Raw genomic sequence first — 20,570 nt, forward strand, 5'->3', positions numbered from 1 at the left:
ATCAGGGGGCCAATGTTACTGGATTGAAGAGGATGTGTAGGTAAGTGGGGTGTAAGAAGACTAGAAAGAGAGCTGGGGCCAAGTTATAAAGGGCCCAAGATCACAGGAGATCTGAGATGTGTGGGGTTCACTCCCAGGTCTTCCAAGTCTAGCTCTTTATCTTCTAGATGCAAAATGAATATGTCAGAGTCCTCAAGGAGCTAATATCCTACCAGGTCTAATTAGATTCATAATAGGTAAGTGTGTGACAAATTAGACTAAATAGCTCCTCTATGCCAGGTATTGTGTTAAGTGCTTTACAAGTATCTCGTTGGATCCTCCCAACAACCCTGGATTGGATGGTAGCTACTATTATTATCCTCATTTTACAGTTGAGGAAACTGAGGCAGAGTGCACTTAAGGTCACACAACTAGTAAATTCCTGAGATTGAATTTGAAGTCAGGTCTTCCTGACTCCAGACAACAGTGCTCTGTGCATTATTGTGAATCCCTAGCCTTCATCTAAGAGAAACAAGATGGACAGTGAATAAATACAATGAGGGAGAAAGGCCAAATCTTCCTGAAGCTCTCAGAGGCCAATGGCCAAAGTGCTAGGTCCTAAAACAGATGTCCTGGATTTGAATCCCACATTTGACATTACTTACCCATGTTGACTTGGAGCCAAAAACTCTCTTAGCTCCTTGGGGATCTCAATTTTTTCATCTGTAAAATAAAACACCACAAGCAGTGTAGCAGAATGAACCTGAGTTTCGGATCCTGGTTTGGTTAGTTGATACCTGTATAACCTTAAACAAATCATTTTAAGCTTTTTTGGTCTCGATTTCCCCATTTGTCAAAATAGAAATTTGGCAACACGATCTTTAGGGCTCTTGCCAGCTCTAAATCTACAACTCCCTTGACTACAAAAATGTCTAGGATCCATTCCAGCTCTAAATTCTATGATAATTACTATAAAATGAATAATACTGACTTTTATTGTATTTTTTCTCAATATTTTTGCTGTCAATGAGAAATACTAAAAAGCATAAATTTCCAAAATGGACATAAATTTACTAAAATCTCATTATCAGAATCAATTCAATCTAAACTAGCAAAGCATTATGTATGGGAGCACTGTTCTAGGGTACTAAGCGTAGAAGCACAACCACAAAAGGGTCTCTGCTCTCAAGAAACTTACATTTTTGGGAGGGAGGAGGGAAGGTCCAGCAGCTATACATATACATATTTACACACACATAAACGCATGTATGTATGCACATATATTCAGAACTGTACACATATACATGCACAATGCACACACATGTGCACATATATATGGATATGTATAATGTGTATATGTGCATATATATGTATATATACATGCATATCCATTTGTGAATATATAAGCTAAGCTTATACATACACAGCTATATATGCATATACACACATGTAACACACATATATGTAATCTATGAGTTATACTTAATATACACACATATATGTACTTCTGTACATGCACATATATTCACATGTACACTTGCGTGCATGTAATAAATACATATGTATACATGTATATGTATATAAATATTGATGTCCATGTATGCACAATTATGAATATATAAGCTATGCTTATATGCGTACATATACATGTATATATGCCACTATACATATATACTTGTATATACATATACACAGATATATACACATGTATAAATACATATGTGAGCTATGCTTATATATACACACATTCTGTGTATATATAAGCATAGCTCACATATATATATATATATATATATCATACATACACACAGACACAGACACAGACACACACACACACTAAAGCTATACTTAAAAAGTAAGTAAAGCACCAACATCTGTGGGAGATTAGGAATAATCATAGCAAGATTTCAGGAAATGGCAACCAGGTTTTTATATATATATATATATATATATATATATATATATATATATATAATTATATACAAAAATATATTATTGAAAGTGTCATTCCCCCATTTTGAATTATCAACAAATAGAAATAGGTTCATATAAAAATTATTTTAAAAAGAAAAATGTCTCAAATTACAAATATTCAGTACAGCTAAAGAGAAATTCATCAGTGCTCTGAACACTAGGGGTCACCATCATCATAGGAATGGAAAATGAAGATTTTCAACAAAATCCCAACAGCCTGACTTGGTCTGGGGTCCATTTATTTCTAGCACATTGATGCTAGCAGCAGGACTTCTCAAAGATGAAAATAAACAAAGAGTAACCTTTTCACTGAAAAGAGACTATAGCTAGGCCAGATAATTTATTTGAAATCATAAGGATGCAGGGAAGCTATACTAGAGTTTGTTTGTTTGTTTGTTTTATATTTGAAAATAAAACAGGTAGACAGATGGAGCTAGGGTCACTCTGGGGGTATATTCTTCTCTTGATGCCCTTGCCTAACCCACATTGGTAATAACAGGTTGCATGTGTGCACTGAAGGGAGAAAGCCCTTCTGTCCCAGTCCAGGCTGGGGGGTGGTTGTCTTCCAAAAGAACAGTATGCAACCTTTATGTTTCTTCTTGGAAAGGTGACTTTTGGAGTGCAAGGACCTACTTAAATCAAATATAGCTGGAAGGGCTTGAGGACATGTTAGAAGTGTTAAAATCTGGATATTAAAAGCTTCTATCAAGGGATGATGCAGGAAGAAATAAAATGAGAGTCACGTACAGAAATAGGGCAGGAAAAAAGCCAATACAAAGACTGAGAGAAAACTAATAAGAAACCTTCAGAAATGTAAAAAAATGAAAAAATGTTGAAAATGGAGCATTTGAATCTGTGAATAACGAGGAAACAGACAGTCATGGGATATGGAGAGCAGTAAATTAGACAGCAGGAGGTAGGATGACACAGATAAATTAGCTGTCAAAAATAACAGGATAAGGTATAAAACACATTAAAAAAACACACACACAAATAGATGGAGAATGGTTACCTTTGTTGAATATTTTATTACTTGATATAGGAACTTCAGCCATTTTGATAAATAAATTGAAAAGTTTCTGGGTTTTACTACAATTTCTCCAGGCATTGTTTTACCCTCTGCTGAAGTGGTAGTGTGTGTCTGGGCATAAATTTAAGCAAGATGATATATTTCTTGACTATGGCTTTTTTCTTTTTTTCTTTTTATGTGGTGCTTGTAGAAAGGCATTATAAAGTGAATAGTCTATATATTTTGTCCCTGTTGTAGAGATATGGGATGAATGCCCTGTATTGGAACACTCTAAAACCTATTGATTTCAGTATATGGACTAAAATCAATGGAGCTCCAGGATTTGCTGTGATAGAATTCATATTGGCTTTAGAGTTGAAAAAAAGAATTCTAATCTTAATTTTGCTAGTCAGGATAGGAGCTTTATCTTGTGTTTTGTTTGTTTTTGAGGCAAGGGGGGTTCAAGTGATTTGTCCAGAGTCATATAATTATATCTGAGCTTGGATTTGAACTCAGGTTTTCCTGACCCTCAGGGTCAGTATTCTATCCATTGTACTATCTGACTGCCTCAGAGGATGCCCCAGAGATTTAGAACTGAGGGCCAGTATAGGGAATATACTCCATCCATCTCCTTTATTTTACAGAGATGGAAACTGAGGCCCAAAGGAGGTTTCCTTTTGCCTAAATTATCAGTAATTTTAAGTGGAGGAGCTATTGTTTGAATTCCAGGTCTCTGACACAAGAAACAGTATTTTCCCCACTGTGTCCTGCAGCTTACTTTTCCTGTGATTCTGGAGGAAATCACTAAGATGTTCTGTGCCTCAGTTTCCTTAGCTGTAAAAAAGAGGGGAGTTGGACTACATAAACTCTTAAGATAGAGCTCAGTTCTAGATCTATAATCCTCTGATTTGAAGTAATTAAAGTGATAGAGAGAGGTAGTATGATATATTGGATAAAAAGTTGGCTTTGAAACCAGAAGAGATCTGAGTTCAAATTTTGCCTGGGACACACACACTGGTTATGTTTAGAATTGATCAATTATAAACACTAATTAATCATCTAAATAAGGCACTATACTAAGAACTAGGGAAGTTAATCAACTTCTCAGTATTCTATAAGTTTCAGAGAAGATACTAACTATCTCTCAAACAATTAGTTGAGGGAATCTTCCATTTTGGAATTCCATGTACAGGTACACTTCCTATCTCCTATTTACCATGTGATAGAAAATCCAGACTCAAGCAATAACTAAGATGTGATTGAACAAAGGAAAATTAAAATTGGCCCATATTTGCTTCATAGTTAACAATCATTGGATCACTTTAAACTACCATTACCTTAATGCCTTTAACAATTCATATCAGAGTCACACCTAGTAATTTTCATACTGGAGAAAGCAACATGGAACACAATTTTAAAGACAAATTATGTTGAGGCTATCAGAGAGACCACAATTCTTCCATATGAATGGGATTCAAAGACCTTGTGATGCTAGTGCTCATGGATGGAGCTTTTATGTTTTGGCTTGTGCACCTATGGGGAGCTACTACCCAATCGCAGAAAAACTGCAAAATGTCATTTGGATGGAGACTTAATTTCAACATCTCATTAGACCAAGAAAACCAGGAACATAAATTTAGTCAGGAATGAATGTTAGGGATCCAAACTCCACGTTTTTATAGATAAAACTGAGATTCAGGAATGTGAAAATATATCATTTTGTAAATCCTTAGGAATAAGTCATTTTACTACCTCTCCTCAATCCCTCTTAGATTTTCTGGTAGAAGGCCACCAATTTGATATCTGAATTTTAAAGGCATTTACCACTAGATGGCAGAAAGAGACGTCTAAATTATTGTATCTCCACAGATTAGCAGACATTGACCTCGGAGTTTGCATACACTGGACACTGTCAATCTTCCTTCTTTTCTTTGAATAAACAATTAAACACTCAATATAAATATTAGTAAACTTGTTGCCTTTCAGAAAGACAGAACTGCCTCCAATTATATTAGATTACTTCTGCTTTTGTTTTTACCCATTAGGATTCTTGTTTAAACTTACTGCCCAGAGTATTTGGTTGTACTCCTTCCAGCACGACTCTGCACCAGTTGAGCCTCCCCAACTGTGTGGGTTGTCTAAAGACCCCTAAATAAGGCACTCTGCTGTACTTAATCATATTCTCTCCAAGTGGCTATTTACCCACAGCCAGCTATTGGTGAAATGAGACATCTTTGTCTCTATTCCCTTCTCACCTAATTCCAAACTGAACTCAATCTTTGGACAAGAAGTTGGCAGATGTCCAGAATTTCTCAGTGCCCAGGACCTCTCCTGACAAAATTCAATCAAAGAAGAATATTTAATGAATGATGGAATTATGCATTAAAAAGTCTTTTCTGTTGTATGCCTTCTAACTTCTTATTCTGCACTATATCCAGAAAAGAACAAGGACTTTGCAAGAGTAGCAATCCTAGGTTACTTTAAGCAGATAGTCCTCTAATGCCTTTTAATAACTTACTCTAGAGCCATAGCTAGGAAATTTCATATTGGGGCAAGAAGATATAACATACACTAAAATAAAGTTTTAAATATTGAGACTATCTTGGAGACTGCAATTTGGTCCTATGAAAAGAATAAAGAGTCCCTGGGGATACTACTCTTGTGCATGGAGGTTCTAGGATGGGGCAAGTCATTACTGATGGCTGCTACTTAACAGGAGAGGCAAAGGTGAATTTAACTTGACACTAGTAGGAGAAAGAAAGTGCCCTCTTATTATTCATATTTTTTAAAAAAAGATTTCTTTTAATTGCTTTGTTTCATTTCTATGCTTTTGAAGTACAAATATTATTAACACACTTAAAATTTCAGTGTCCTATAACAAAGCCCATCCTAATCATGACTTTGACTTACATTCTTTAGTTTCATGGACAACCTGAATACTCCACTATTCTACACACAATGTTAAGAGGACATCTCCGAGATACTAGGTGATACTCCTTTGGCATATTTATGAAAGAAAGTGAACAAAAGTTGTTCACAATAAATGAGCATGAATGAGTTGCAATGTATTCTGTGGCAGGGACTTCCCAAACTGATGAGATCACAGATTCATTGAAATATTGAAAAATAATGAACTATGATTTATATCACAGAAATTCAGTTTATATACAATGTCTCAGTAATATATTTGTGGGTCAATATATTTGTTGACTTCATTTGTTAACAAGAATTTCATCTAATCAAGCTAAAATTCTGAATATTTGCTATCGATTTTAATTTTTAGAGTGAAGTTGATGACTTTGAACAGTCCTGCCCCAGTTCATTCCAATTCACTGAAATATCAAATATCACCTTTATGATGTCATTGGTCCTCTATGCAAGAAGTTCTGATGTCTACCATTTATATTTAAACTTCTGGCAGTCCTCAAAAGGTTTGTAAAATTTTTCACATAAATTATCTAATTTGACTACTGCAATTATCCTGAACTCTTAGTATCACCATTTTACTGATGGAGAACTGAGGGTTAAAGTAGTGGTGATTAGTTCAGGATCAAATAGCTTGTTAATGTCTCAGGCAGGATTCAAACTTAGGTCTTTCTTAGTCTAAATGTAGCATTATGTTTCCCATTATGCAGCCTTACTGCCAAATGACATTGGTTCAAATAAACCAAGAATTTTGTACCAAGCTTCTCTTTAGCCCTGGTTTACTTCTGAAAGATCTAGTAATGTGTGTCCACTAGAGTATCTTGGTACTTTGTTTGCATTGTCAGCCAGTTATATTTAACAAATGCCTAATGTCCATGCAAAGGGAAAGTGTTGGGATAATAGTTTAATAAGCCTTTAAATTACAACATAGAGCTTTAAATTTTTTCTAATAGTCTGGATAAAATGAACATATTGATTTTCCAAGAATGCTATTTAAAGATGTTAACTCTTTGCTGTCAGTTCTAAAGCACACCTGAAATCATAGGCTTTTAGAATAGATGAATAAGCAAAATGGATCTTGGCTAGGTAGGTGGCCTGGTGGATAGAACTCTGGGTTTTAATCAGAAAAATCTGATCTCAAATTTTGTCTCAGAAACTAACTCACTGTGTGTCCTCGGGCAAATCACTTGATAGCTGTTTGCTTCAGTTTTGTCAACTGTAAAATGGAGAAAAAAACAGCACCTACTTCTTAGGTGCTTGAGGAGCCCTTAGCATAGTGCTTGGGATACTATAGGCACTTAATAAGTGCTTGTTGCCTTCCCCTTCTTTACTTGGTACCCAGACCTAAAGACCCTTCAGTTTCATTCTCAAAGGATCCTGAACCCCTACTTCCTTTTATGTAGAATTTACACAATCTATTAAAAGTCCTTGGCAAAAAATAATTACTTTCTAAGGGTCAAGTCTGGCAATGTCATTCCCCACTCCAATACCTTTAAGTAAATCTCTATTGGCCTCAGTCAAATTGAGATCTGTTGAAGATCTTAGCTTAAAAAAGGCCAAAGTGTTTCCCATTTTATCCAGGGCCATCTCCCGATATTTTGATCTATATCTGGCCCTTGGACCCAGAAGGTTCTGGAAGGGAAAGTGAGGATGGTGACTTTGCACTGTCCTCCCTCACTTAGATCCAATTCACTTGCATGTCATGGCATCACTTCCCTAATATCATAATCCTCTTCAAGAAGAAAGGATAAGCAACAACCACTGTTTTTGTTTCTGAAGTGAAACACTTTTTTAGCTAGGAATTGAAACTCTAATCTCTCTTCCAGGCTTACTTCATCTCACTTTCCTTATCTGTAAAAAGGGAGAGGAATTGGAGCAGCTGAACTCTATAGCTCTTGTAATTTCCTTCATGTCCTTTATATTCCAACTCATTTAGATTTCTTGCTATCTACTTCTGCAAAGAAATATTGAATTTTCTCACCTCTTTTTAGTGACCAAGAAGAATTCACCAGAATAATTACAAAAAATTCATTTTTGTTTTTAAATTTGCATTGTTGTAGTCATTGTATGTGTTATTTTTCTGATTCTGTTGACTTTGTATGCCTATGCTTCTCTATATTCTTCATAATTATAGTTTCTTATGGTACCATTATGTATTTGTTAAGCCATTATCCAATGGATGGAAATCTATTTTGTTAGCAGTTCTTTGCTATTGCAAAAAATTGTCATAAATGTTTTGGTGTATGTGAGACCTTTTTTCTCTTTGACTTTCTTGGGGTATGTACTCATATACAATAAGTAGGATCTTTGGGTCACAAGGTGTAGTCTGTGTGATATTTGCTGACCTTTCTGATCTTTGCTTTTCAGTCATTTTCAGTTATGTCTGACTCCTTGTGACCCCATTTTGGATTTTCTTGGCAAAATTATTGGAATGTTTTGCCATTTCTTTCTCTAGCTCATTTTACAAATAAGGAAACTGAGGCAAATGACCTTAAGCGACTTACCCAGGGTCTAGTAAGTATCTAAAGAGATTTAAATTCAGTTCCTCCTTCCTTCAGGGCCATCACTCTATCTACTGTGTCTTAGCTACCTTATTCTTTGCTTATTTGCTGACAATTCACTTAACTTCCCTGGGTCTCAACTTCCTCTTATGTAAAATAAGATGTTATAGAGGAACTTTGAGTTCTCTATCTGTTTCAGATCTATGAAACTATTTTATATATTCCATATTGTATCTTTGGCTTCTATGGCTACCTGGAAGGCACTGCCTCCTCATCTGCACTTTTCACAAACCTTGCCTTCCTCTAAGGCTAAGTTGCTAACTCTTCTGTGTAAGTCTTGTAGTTAAATAGAGCATTGGATATGCAGTCTGGAAGATTTGGGTTCAAATACTATCTCAGCCATATTAGTTGTGTGACTCCAGTTAAATCACTTAATCTCTTGAAGTTGATTTCCTGGTTTATAAAAGGAGGAGACTGGACTCACTAATCTCTTAAGAATTCTTTCAAATCTAAATCTCAACTTCTAATTCTAAATATATGATACTATCATTCTTCCTTCCCTAACTCCAATAATTAATGCTATACTCCTTGATTTATCATTACAGAAACTCATCTCATCTCTTTTCTGTCATCTTCTCTATATCATAATTGTTTCAAAATATAAAATCATAATAAAGTTTCTTTAGAGAAGGGAATATTTTCTTTTTGTCTTCATAGGTTCAATACTTGGTAAAATACCATATGCATTTCCCTTCCAGTGTCTTGACCTGTGATAACCAGGCTGTTATCTCTGTGTGTTAGCTACATGAAGTGGAGGAATAGGTCAAACTGAAGGAATTTGGAAGTCAGATTTGTGGAAACATCCACATATATGCTGAAGACCTTAGAATTCAGAAAGCAACTGTGGTATAGAGAAAGACTGTGAGACAGGCACCTTGTTGAATCTCTTGTACATTGGCAAAAATTAATATATAAAAATTTGTATATGAAGGACAGCCAGATGATACAAGGAATAGAGTGCTGGGCATGAAATCAAGAAGACAATTCAACTCCAATCTCAGACAAGAATTAGTTGTGGACTCTGGGCAAAACACTTAAACTCTGTTTCTTCATTTAAAAAATGAGGATTAAATGAAATAATATATGTAAAGTAATTAGTACAGATACTTAACACATCCTTCCTTCCATCTTTCCTTCCTTCTTCTCTTCCTTCCTTTACTTCCTTCCTTCCTCTTTTTCCTTCCTTCCTTTCATTCTTCCCCTCTTTCTCCCTTCTTCCCTCCTCTCTCCTTTCCTTTCTTCCTCTTTCTCTCCCTTCCTATTCCTTCCTTCTTTTCTTTTTCTTTTTTCCTTCTTTCTTCTTCCTTATTCCTTTCTCTTCTTTCCTTCTTTCATTCCTCCCTCTCTCCCTTTTTCCCTTCCTCCCTCCCTTCATTTTTCCCTTCCTCTCTACCTCCCTCTCTTCCTTCCTTTCTCCCTTCCTTCCTTTCTTTTGCCTTCCCTTTCTTGTTTGCAGGATTTATCAGTAGATTCTCTCTCCCTTTCTTCAGGAGAATCCATCAGGAACATCCCACCACTTGCTAATATTTTCTTATCGAAGAAAAACAGTAATAACTTGTTATTTAACTCTTACCTCTTGTTTGCTTGCTGTTTGCAAAAGATATTTCTATTAACTAATAGCAATAATAATTTATATTTTCATATATCTTTCCAGTTGGCAAACTAACTTAATGGAAAGAGCATCAGGATTGGAGCCAGATTGGAGCTAGATGAGACATAGGAGCAAATACTGATTCTAGCATTTATTAGGTATATGACCATGGGCAAGTCACTTTGCTTCTACCTGGACTCAGTTTCTTACTATACCACTCATTTAAACAGGACATTATGAGATCAAACAATATCATAATACCATTAATTTATACCTGAAAGTTATCTTGGAAATCATCTGATCTAACCCTTTGATTTTATAGATGAGGTAACAGATTCAGAAATGTGAGAGTGACTTACCAAGGTCATAAAGATAATAAACTATCAGAATTTGAAACTAGAATTTTTGAATCCAAAACTAGTATTCTTTGCTGGTCTTTGCAAACCTTAAAATGCTACAAAATGACAACCTTTCTTACTTTCCTTGATTCTTCCAACAACCATGAGTGGGCAGTTTTCATTAGCCTCATTTTATAACTGGAGAAACTTAGACTCAGCAAGGTTATGGCACTTGGCCAGTGTCACACAGTAAATGGAGAAGGCCTCCTCCATAAGTTTTCTGGCTCTAAGGGAATTGGGTTGGGGAACTTTTATGAAAGACCAGCTTATCAGCTTGAAACTCAGGTAATGATTCACACATAGACCTCCATCTGAATTGAACCTTTGAGTGCCACAATGGAACTCAAGGAAGATGCCTTCAAATTGGTTATTTATAAAATGCTTAGCACAGTGCCTGGTTTAAGTAAGAGCTTAATAAATGATTATCCTGTATATTCATCCATCTGTTCATCCAAACATCCATCCATCTATCCATCCATCCATTCATTCACCCACCCCTTATGTTCCATCTCTACAAATAAGTCTGGGAAACTTGATTTTTACACATAGCTCTTTTCAGAATATAGAAAGAAAAGAAAGAAAGAAGAATGGGGAAAAGTAGGAGAGAGAAATCTTCAAGCATCTTCCTCTTCATTATTTTCTGTTGGAAAGTTGTCTAATACTTAATATTTCTTACCTTGAGGCTACCGATTCCTGCTGCTTGATTTAAGGTATTAGGAAAACCACCAGCTTGCTTTGTGCTGAAATTGCCTAAGAATAAACAGCCTCGTGAGCCGAACGCTTCTGGGTTCTCATTGTTTCATTCACCTCTAGTTTTCCTTTGCTATTTGGTAGCTTCTTAGGATATCACAGAGTATACTCTTATGTCTTACAGTATTAATGATAGCAGTGGGAGTCAGGGGAGACTTTTGCTTGAAGATGTCTTTATTTGAACAGTGCTAATGTAACCCTCTTGAGTTTCAGGGATTTTTTCGTTTAGTTTCATTTTTTTCTTCTTCTTCTTTCCTTTGCCTGGTAGAAGCTGCAATTTGCCATTTCTTGCTGCTACTAACATTTCCTCTCCTGCTGACACAATGAATTAAGGTTGTTATTAAGCTACCAATCTATTCCTTTGGGATCACCTTATTCCTCCTATCTGTAGGTAGAGCCTTTAGGGGAACCTGCTGTGTGTGACTTACAAAACCAGGAAATGTAGCAGAAGCCAGCATTCACCTTCCATGTTGTCATTCCATTTTCACTGAATTCCCCCTTAGGTACTGAGCACATAAAATAGAAGACCCTTGCCCTCTATGAGCATATGAGTTATTGGCATTCTTGAAGATGAATGAGGTCACAGACAAACAACTAAACTGTTAAGCATCATTAAGAGAATGCAGAGATGGGATGATTCATAGAGATAATACCTTTAATACCTTCTGTACAGTTTTCCAGTCTTCTGGTCCTTAAGCACTCTTGAGTATTTCTCTTCAAAAAGATGGAAATTTATTTAGAATAAGTACTGTGATCCAAACTCCAATCCATGTTGTTGAATATGTGTAATCACAGTTTAGGTACTGGCAAATAAAGTCTGTAGGATATGTATCTTTCTAGCATATTTTTGACTTAGATCAAGACACTGGATGAACTGTAGTTTTTATTTGTTTATATTTTCTGCAGAAATAGTATTTACTCCCAAGAATGCATCTCTGAATGAAATTTTGCATTCTCAGGCATTATTACATTTAGAAGTACACCTGAAATAGTGCTTAAGGAATTTAGAAATGTGGAGAGGAAAGTCCCTTCTTATATTCCTTCACATCCATAATCATTTGTCTAAAAACTCAAGTGATAATTGAGGGTATTACTCATTTTGGGCAGATAGTTGGTCTTTAATACTGTGCCCTCCCCCCCGCCCCAATCTCTCTCTCTCTCTCTCTCTCTTTCTTTCTTTCCTCCCTTCTTCCCTCCCTCCCTCTAGAATTGTAGTTGTTAAGTACATTATTCAGAGTTCTTTTATTTCAAATTTGTCTTTATAATGTCATATAAATCATTCTCCTGATTTTGCTTTCTTCACTTTGCATCAATTCATAGAAATCTTTTCAGATTTTTCTGAAACCATTGCCTTTGATTTTTCTTGACACATAGTAAATGCCTTTTGTATTTTCATTTTTTTTTTTCATTTTCTCAGGGTGGAAAATCTAGAGTAATACTATAAGTCTAGATAACTCTCTTAAGTTCCCCAGAGCAGAGAAAAAACTTATTGCAGAGGAAAGAGAAGGTGCCTGGTAAATTTAGGGGTAAATATCCTTTGTTATATTTTGTAGATATGTAGGTCGTACAGTATATAAGGAGTAAGACTTGGAATCAGGAAGACCTGAGTTCAAATTTTACCTCATATATTTACATAGTTGTATGACTGGACAGCTCAACTTTCCTTAGTCATAATTCATTCATTTATAAAATGAGGATGATAATAGCACCTACCTTACAGGGTTGTTGTTAGGATTGAATATGATATATTATCACGTATTATATAATAGAATATTTTAAGTGCTTTGTAAACCTTAAAATGTTATACAAATGATGGCTATCACTATTTTGTTTTGTTAAGGAAGGTCTACAGTTCATACCTTTTTATCCTGATGGGAGCTGAGAGCCCATTTTCTTTCCTTTTCTTAATTTATTTTATTTTTTAAGATGTAGACATGAGGCAGGTTTTAATGTTGCCAGAAGGAAATTTTTTTGAGGGGTACCAAGAAAAAGAAAAATTTGAGAATCCTTCAAAATGTAACCTGTAACCTATGAGCCATTATTGAAATTCAAAGTTCAGTCTTGAAGATTTTTCACACAAATTTTTTTTCAATCATAACCTTATTGAGGATTTCCTCTGAAAATATCAGAATATCTCCCATAAATGTTAGAATAAAGCACCATGTAAATGGGGGATGAGATACTCTATAATACTTGGACACAGTTTTTATATTAGTAGTTAGTAGTTCTCTTTCTACTAATTCTTCAAAGGTAAAAATGATTATTTCTTATTCTGGAAAGTGAGGAAATACTTTTATTTTACTGATTGATTGTCCAAACTTATTTCATATCTTGATCAAATAGAAATTTATAATTTCTTATGAAATATGATGATAGTTGCAAAAGCACAAATCTTAATTTGTATATATATCTTATATATACTTATAGCTTAATTATATGTATGTGTTACATTATTACAATATATGTAATATGCTCATATATAATGGGTAATTATCAGATGTTCCTAATAATGATTAATAATTGGGTTAAAAAGCAGTCATTATCTTTTAAAAATCAAACCAATTCCTGGGTATTTATTCCAGCGATTCGATATAGTTTTCAACCAATGATTGATAAATAATACAGAATAAAGTGAGGCATCAATTTTCAATTTCATACTTTCTGCATGACCTTGCGTGAATCCATTTAACTTCTCTACCTTCTTCCTCTATAAAATGATGGTGTTGGACTACATTACTTTTAAGGTATTTAGAGCTGGTATAGAGAGAGGTATTTAGACCTATTTCAGCTCTAAATCTATTATCCTATGTTCCTAATATATGTTTGGATATATGTTTATATATAAATGAGAAAGTTTCAAAGGGCGAGAGATGTCGGTATGAATCTCAGAGAACATATAGAATATCAGAGCTAGTTAAACTAAGTTTGATGCAATTCAGTCCATAATGCTTAGTTTGTTGCTGCTATGATCTTTCCAATATTATATGTGTGTATATCTTATCTTTTCTTATCTATCTGTGCGTGTATATGGTATGCTTGCTTTTTAGACTTTTTGTAAATACAAGTTCTTTGTGAATACAAATGAACAGTCTTGCTTGCAAGAAAAGGTAAAAATAATTATACGCATATTGATAGTGATAGCTAAGACTCCCCCCCCTCCCCCTTATACATATACTCTTCCTCTCCCCCTACTTCCTGGCCACTTAATTATTTAAACTAGCATTCATATATAGAATCCAAAGGGAAAGCTATGAGCCCCCATCAAAGGATCTTTGTTCTGTCAGTTGAGAGTATAGCCAGAGGCCATTCTCCTGGCAATGGCCAAGCAATTTAGAGATAAAGAGAACTTCCTAAGACACTTGTGTCCAGACCAACACTTAATTATTTTGCATACCTATGTAGTTTTAATTGCTTCCTGCTATTTTGGCATTACACCCCTTAAACATACCAAAATGCTCTTCCCTAGTCTAGGAAACATTAGAACTGCATATATCAGCATCCGTTGAAGTCTAATTGAAAACTTTTAAGACTTTATAACCTCCAGAATTGCAAGTATATTTTTGCCTCTTGTGAATGAACCTTGAGTATCATAGAGAAAATGAATATTAGATCCTATTTATCAATTCTTATTTCTCTCTATCTTTTATCCCTTGTAACCAGTTATATAACAAGATTGACTATCATATTACTTAGAGTAATTTTAGCAGATTACACATTGATTTTCCATAAGTCACTCCTCTGGAATCTCAGGAAAGTAGAAATGTCCTTTTTATGTATCAAAGATGAACTTAAAAGGGAAAATTGGGAAGTATTGTTGGGTGTGAGTTCGAGAAACATAGTTTCTGGGTAATTAATCATTTTATTAATCATGCTAGCAGATAATTAATAAAAAGGGATGCCAGGGAAGTCACTAAATGCTCATATGCCCATGAAAAAGTAGGTGTTCCTGAGAGAGGCAACCTACTCTGATTGCTTAACAATTAATGAGAAAATGAATATTCTAATGATACATATTCTAATGGGCTGGAGGATTTGATTCTGATCACTTACTCTTTGATTTATCTTTTATCCAGCCTTACCCCTCCAACCCAGGGCAATCTAAACAAAAGGAGGTCCAATTCTATTGACTTGGTGGAGCACATTGAATCATAATTCATCTTAGATCAAATTCTTTATAAGGTTTTTTAGTTAGGTGGAATCATTCATCCATGATGAAAAGCATGTATCCTGACGATTTAGAGAATCTCATCTGTAATGTCCAGGCTAGCTTTCTGAAAGTCCTCCCAATGGACCTTGGTTTCAGGAGGATAGTCACCATGAGAATGGTCGGGAATAGAGTCTAAAGTCTTTATCATCTCCTTCACAATCTGTCTCCTTCATAGTCTGCTCACTCTGACTGACTGTGTCCCCAGTTCTCTCAGCCCTTAAATACCTTATTATAATTACATCATTATAGCATACTGAGTATGTGTGAACTAGAGAACTATTACATCACCATACTAAGTACTAAGTATATATGTAAACTAGAGAACCATTATCTCTTCAATCATACAAGTATCCTTGTCTCAAGTATACTTCTTCAGAGTTCCAGCCCTCTACACTCATCCATCAATAAGATCCTTCAGTTATGAGAGAGAAATAATCATTTCTCTCATTGATATTAATTTCTTTTTATCCCTGCCATAAAATAATCTGACAGCTTTGTGATGATAATTTTTCCTTTTGGATTTTCTTTTATTAATTTTTATCTTGGGAATATTGCTTAGAAATAGTTTACTTTCCTTTTGTTTCCCTCTACAATGCATCTTCCCTCATAGAAATTTTCCATACTCTTCAACTGCAATAATAAAGAAAAAGTTTTATACTTTGAATTGGGAAGGGAAGCAACCTCTTAGATACTGCCCTTTGCATTGACGTTGATAAATTTCCCCAATCCTCTGCAGGTGTTGGGGCAGGATTAAAAAAAAACAACTTTTTTTCCCTTCTGTCTTCCTTCCCCAATCCCCAAATCCTACTCTTTGATGTTTATTTCCTTGGGAGTTTTGGGGCTTTTGTGGATATGCTCACATCTAAGATGGAAATACCCCTGAGGAGATGCTCATCAATTGGAGAATGGCTGAATAAGTTTTGGTATATATGATTGTGATGAAATGTCTTTATGTCTCTGTTTCTCCTCTCTACAAGTGCCTGTCCTTGAGGATTAAAGGGTATGCTAGTGGTGTGTAAAATCTGATACTGTGCACAAAAGTGTGCAAAATGTTTAGAAGTATATGTAGGTCCGTTGTCTGTTTATTGCTTGTGGCACATTCATAATTGCAAATTCTTGTAAAAGTAATTCAGTGAATATTTGAGCTGTCTCTTTTGCTCTGGTATTTGCAAAAGTAAATCCTGAAAAGCTGTCTACTACAACATGGACAAAAGACAGATGACCAAAAGATTTATGATGGGTCACATCCATTTGCCAGATTTCATTGGGTGTCAAACCATGCAGGTTCTTCCCTGGAGGGAACATAGGAGCATGGAAAGGAAGGCAAACTGTACAACCTTTTACTATGCTCCTAGCTTCCTCTTTTGTAATCCCAAAATGCAAATGTAAAGCTTGAGCAGCCTGATATTTAGAATGAGATTCTTGGGCTGCCTGAAATAAAGGAGTATTGGCTAACATGGTTAAAAGGTTATTTGCCTTTGAATTTCCATAAAAAAATAGGACCTGCAAGTCTACTATGAGAGTGGACTAAGATATAAATCTTACCTGGATGCTTTCTCACTTGGTCTTGAAGTTCCTTAATTATATATTAGAAGTACAAATTTTATTTGAGCTGTGGCAATTCATTGTACCACACCTACTGAATAGGCTGAATCAGATATTATATTTACATCTCCTGGATAATAAGTAAGAGCTAGCATGATTGCATACAATTCAGTTTGCAGAGTGGACTGAAAAGGAGTTCTGACTACTCTATAGTTAAGTCATGAGAGTATATGGCATGAATGTTATATTTGGATGCATCTATAAAGATAGTTGGTCCTTTAAGAGGAACCTTAAAAATCCATTGCCAATCATGTATTAGATGGATTACCTTTAATGAAGACTTGTGTGTAAAATTTGGAACTGTGGCCAATAAAATTTGCCACTCTGAGATGGTTTCATAGCATACATTAATTTGTGCATTAGTATAAAAGGTATATATCTTGTCAGGTCTTATCCCAGATAATTGTACTACTCACTTAATGGCCTTTAATAAAATTCTAGCCACAAGCACTGGGTAAGAAGGAAGCCTTTGTTCTGGTTGTGCTGGGAGGTTCACCCACTCTATCACACTGTGTCCTTGATGAAAGACTGCTGTGGGTGCCTCTTTTGTAGTAAAAACTGATATTTCCAAGGGTTTTTGAGTAACTCTTTCAACCACATTGGATAAAACAGTTCACCTTCTCTCAAAGCCTCTTCATCTTCTTTTGTAAGCTGATGTGTGGTGAGTTTAAAGCAGTGTCTCCCGTTACAATGTCATATAATGGTTTTAATTGATAGATAGTTAAGTCTAGCAATGGATACATCCATTGGATATATCCTATAAATTTCTGAAAGTCATTTAAGGTGTTCAACTTCTCTGTTCTTAAAGAAAGCTTTTGTATTTTAAGCACCTTAAAATTACTTCATAGCTTAAATATTGAAAAGGATAATTTCTTTGAATTTTTTCTGGAGCCATATGCTATTTGTAGTTCCTTAATGTTTTTATGGTCTTTTGTAGACATGCTTCTAACATTTGCTCCTCAAGTGCATACCCCAAGATATCATCCATGTAATGTAATAACATAACTTTTGGAAATGCTTTTCTTACTGGAATCAGAGCAGCAGCAACATACATTTGACACATAGTACATAGTATGACTATTTTCATTCCCTGTGGCAAAACTCTCCATTCATATCTTATTTATAAGCTCAGCTAAATTAACGTTGGGTCCTGAAAAGGCAAATTGTTTCATATCCTCTTTATCTAGAGGGATAGAATAGAAACAATCTTTAATGTCTATAATCCAAAGAGGCCATTCACTAGGCAACTGATTAGGAGATGGAAGTCTAGGCTGAAGAATTCCCATAGTTTCCATCTGTTCATTTACTTTTCTCATATTAGTCTACATCCTCCATTTTCCAGATTTCTTCTTTTTTACAACAAATACAGGGGAATTCCAAGGACTTAGAGTAGGTTGTAAGTGTCCTTGATCAAATTGCTCCTGTACTATATCTAATAAGGCCTGCATTTTTTCACTTTGTAAGGGCCATTGTTCTACCCACATTGGTGTATCAGTTTTCCATTGAATGAAGGTGAGTGTGTTGGCAGGCCTTCAACAGCAGCTCTGCCTAAAAAGCCAAAATGCTCAATTGTAATATTCCTAACTGTTATAAGATGTCTCTTCCCCATAGATTGATGGGGATTTTTTTCAACTTCAAAAGGAGTAAAAATTCCTGTTTCACTTTCAAATGTCTATCTCAAAGTGAAAGCACTGATTTCAGCTTCTATTGATCCTCCTGTGCCAGATATATAGGTGTCTGCCTTAATCTTTGGCCAATGACTGGGCCAATTGTCATCTCTAATGACTATACAATCTGCACCCTTATCTACCAACCCTTTCAATAGTATACTGTTTACATAGATAATGAGCATAGGTCAATCACCTGTAACAACTACAGTCCAGAATATTCCTGGATTCTGTTGTTGGGAGTCAAAATCTGGGTAAATATCACCAGATTGCCTATTAGGAGTATGTATCAGTAAATCTGAGGCTACTACTTCTCCTGGGTAATAAATCACACATTGTCTACCTATATTAGTGACTGGGATATTAGCTACACTTTACCCAGTTTCCCAAATCAGCATATGGATAGATACTATTTTGTAAGCACTTTTAGGAGGTGAATTTGTCAAGCCTACTGTGCCTGGAGGCAAAGGATTTATAGTCTGGACAGGGACAGATTTCACCTCTCAAGGGGATATCTCAGTAATCCCAAGCTGCATACAACTCTGCTCTACCCAATTGTAATCTCTTTCTCCCATCAGGTTGCTTCTTGGCTGATTGATCATATTGGAGTACTGAACTTCTAAAGACCCTGAGTGTAACATTGGCTGCCATCATGCCCCAAGTGTATTTTGCCTAGGACCCTGGAGCTGAGCCCTGCTTTCCATTTCCCTGAGACAATCTACATTCTGATGACCAATGGAAGCCTTTGTTGCATTTTCGACATGGGGTTTGGGGTCTTGTTCTCCCACCCTGGTTTTTCACTTTATCTTTGTGCCAACATTGAGCTTTCAAAAGCCCTACTTTACCACATTGAAAACATTGATGAGTCTCTCTAGAAGTCCTTTGCCAAAAGAGGAACCCTGTCTTCTCATGTTCAGATCTTGAAAAGTCTGCCTCATAAACTGGGTATAAAAGGTATTTGTGCCCAGTGTGACCCAGTGTCTCATGATCTCCTCTAAAGGAAGGAGCATCCTTGTGTAGTCCTAGTATAATTCTTCTGCAAACCTAATTAGCATTTTCCTTAGCAAGTTGTCTTATCATGATTTCTGTTGATACATTGTTACCAATAGTTTGTATGACAGCTGTCTGCAGATGTCCCACGAAATCAGCAAAGGGTTCATTTGGACCTTGTGCTATTTTCTAGGAAGGTTTCCCCTCTATTTTGTCTTCATAGGGGGGTACCCCGTGCTTTGATAGCAGCAGAAGTGATTTGCTCATATGTTGTCAAAGGGTAATTGATTTGAGCTAAAGTGTCTACATAAGGACCTATACCTGTTAGTTGGTCAAAGATGACTCTTATATTAATTCCAGGTTGCCTGTTTCTTTGGGCTTATATTCTACAGAGTACACTATACTCAGAATGCCACAACAAGTTTTGTCCAAGTTCTAAATATGTCCTTGCTATAGATTTTCAATCATTAGAGATTAAAATTTCAAAAGTCAATTTCGCTAATATCTTAACATAAGATGATGTAGACCCATAAAGAGTACAAGCCTTTTTCAGATTGTACAAGCCTTTTTTCAGATTTTTAATAATTTACAGATTAAAAGGAGTGTATCTTCTTCTTTCTTGACCTGAAGAGTCAAACACTTCAATCACAGTTATGCTTCTATTTTCAAATCAAATGTATCCTATCCTTCCTCTTTACCTTTAATCAGTGCCTTTTGTAATCATGTCATAGGGTGTGGACAAAACTGCTGCATGGGTACTGCTGCTGATGTCACTGCCCCTCCCACTTCTCCTCTTCCCTCCATCCATGAAGGCAAAATTGAGGGAAGAGGGTCAGGAGATGGGGAATGCCCTAAGGGAGTCTGCTTTGTTGTAACTGAGCTGTAAAAGTGAGAAGCACTACACCCCTTAAATT

The 20,570-nt window shown here is 35.6% G+C and overlaps 1 protein-coding gene across 9 annotated transcripts in view; it reads left to right on the plus strand.

Annotated features, from left to right (window-relative positions):
- Positions 1 to 6,370, plus strand: part of C5H12orf50 (chromosome 5 C12orf50 homolog) — a 63,153-nt gene extending 56,783 nt beyond the window's left edge. For 5 of the 9 annotated variants that reach the window (XR_004229577.1, XR_004229576.1, XR_004229569.1 and 2 more), the window contains one exon: positions 6,246 to 6,367. The gene's annotated coding sequence lies outside the window, so the exon portion shown is untranslated. Of the gene's footprint in view, positions 1 to 6,245 lie in introns of all 9 variants that reach the window. The other 4 variants (XR_004229574.1, XR_004229575.1, XR_004229571.1 and 1 more) reach the window with 3 other exon arrangements.
- The last annotated feature ends 14,200 nt before the right edge of the window (positions 6,371 to 20,570 follow it).

The sequence above is a fragment of the Sarcophilus harrisii genome, chromosome 5 (assembly GCF_902635505.1).
Source record: "Sarcophilus harrisii chromosome 5, mSarHar1.11, whole genome shotgun sequence".
NCBI classification, from domain to species: Eukaryota; Metazoa; Chordata; class Mammalia; order Dasyuromorphia; family Dasyuridae; genus Sarcophilus; species Sarcophilus harrisii.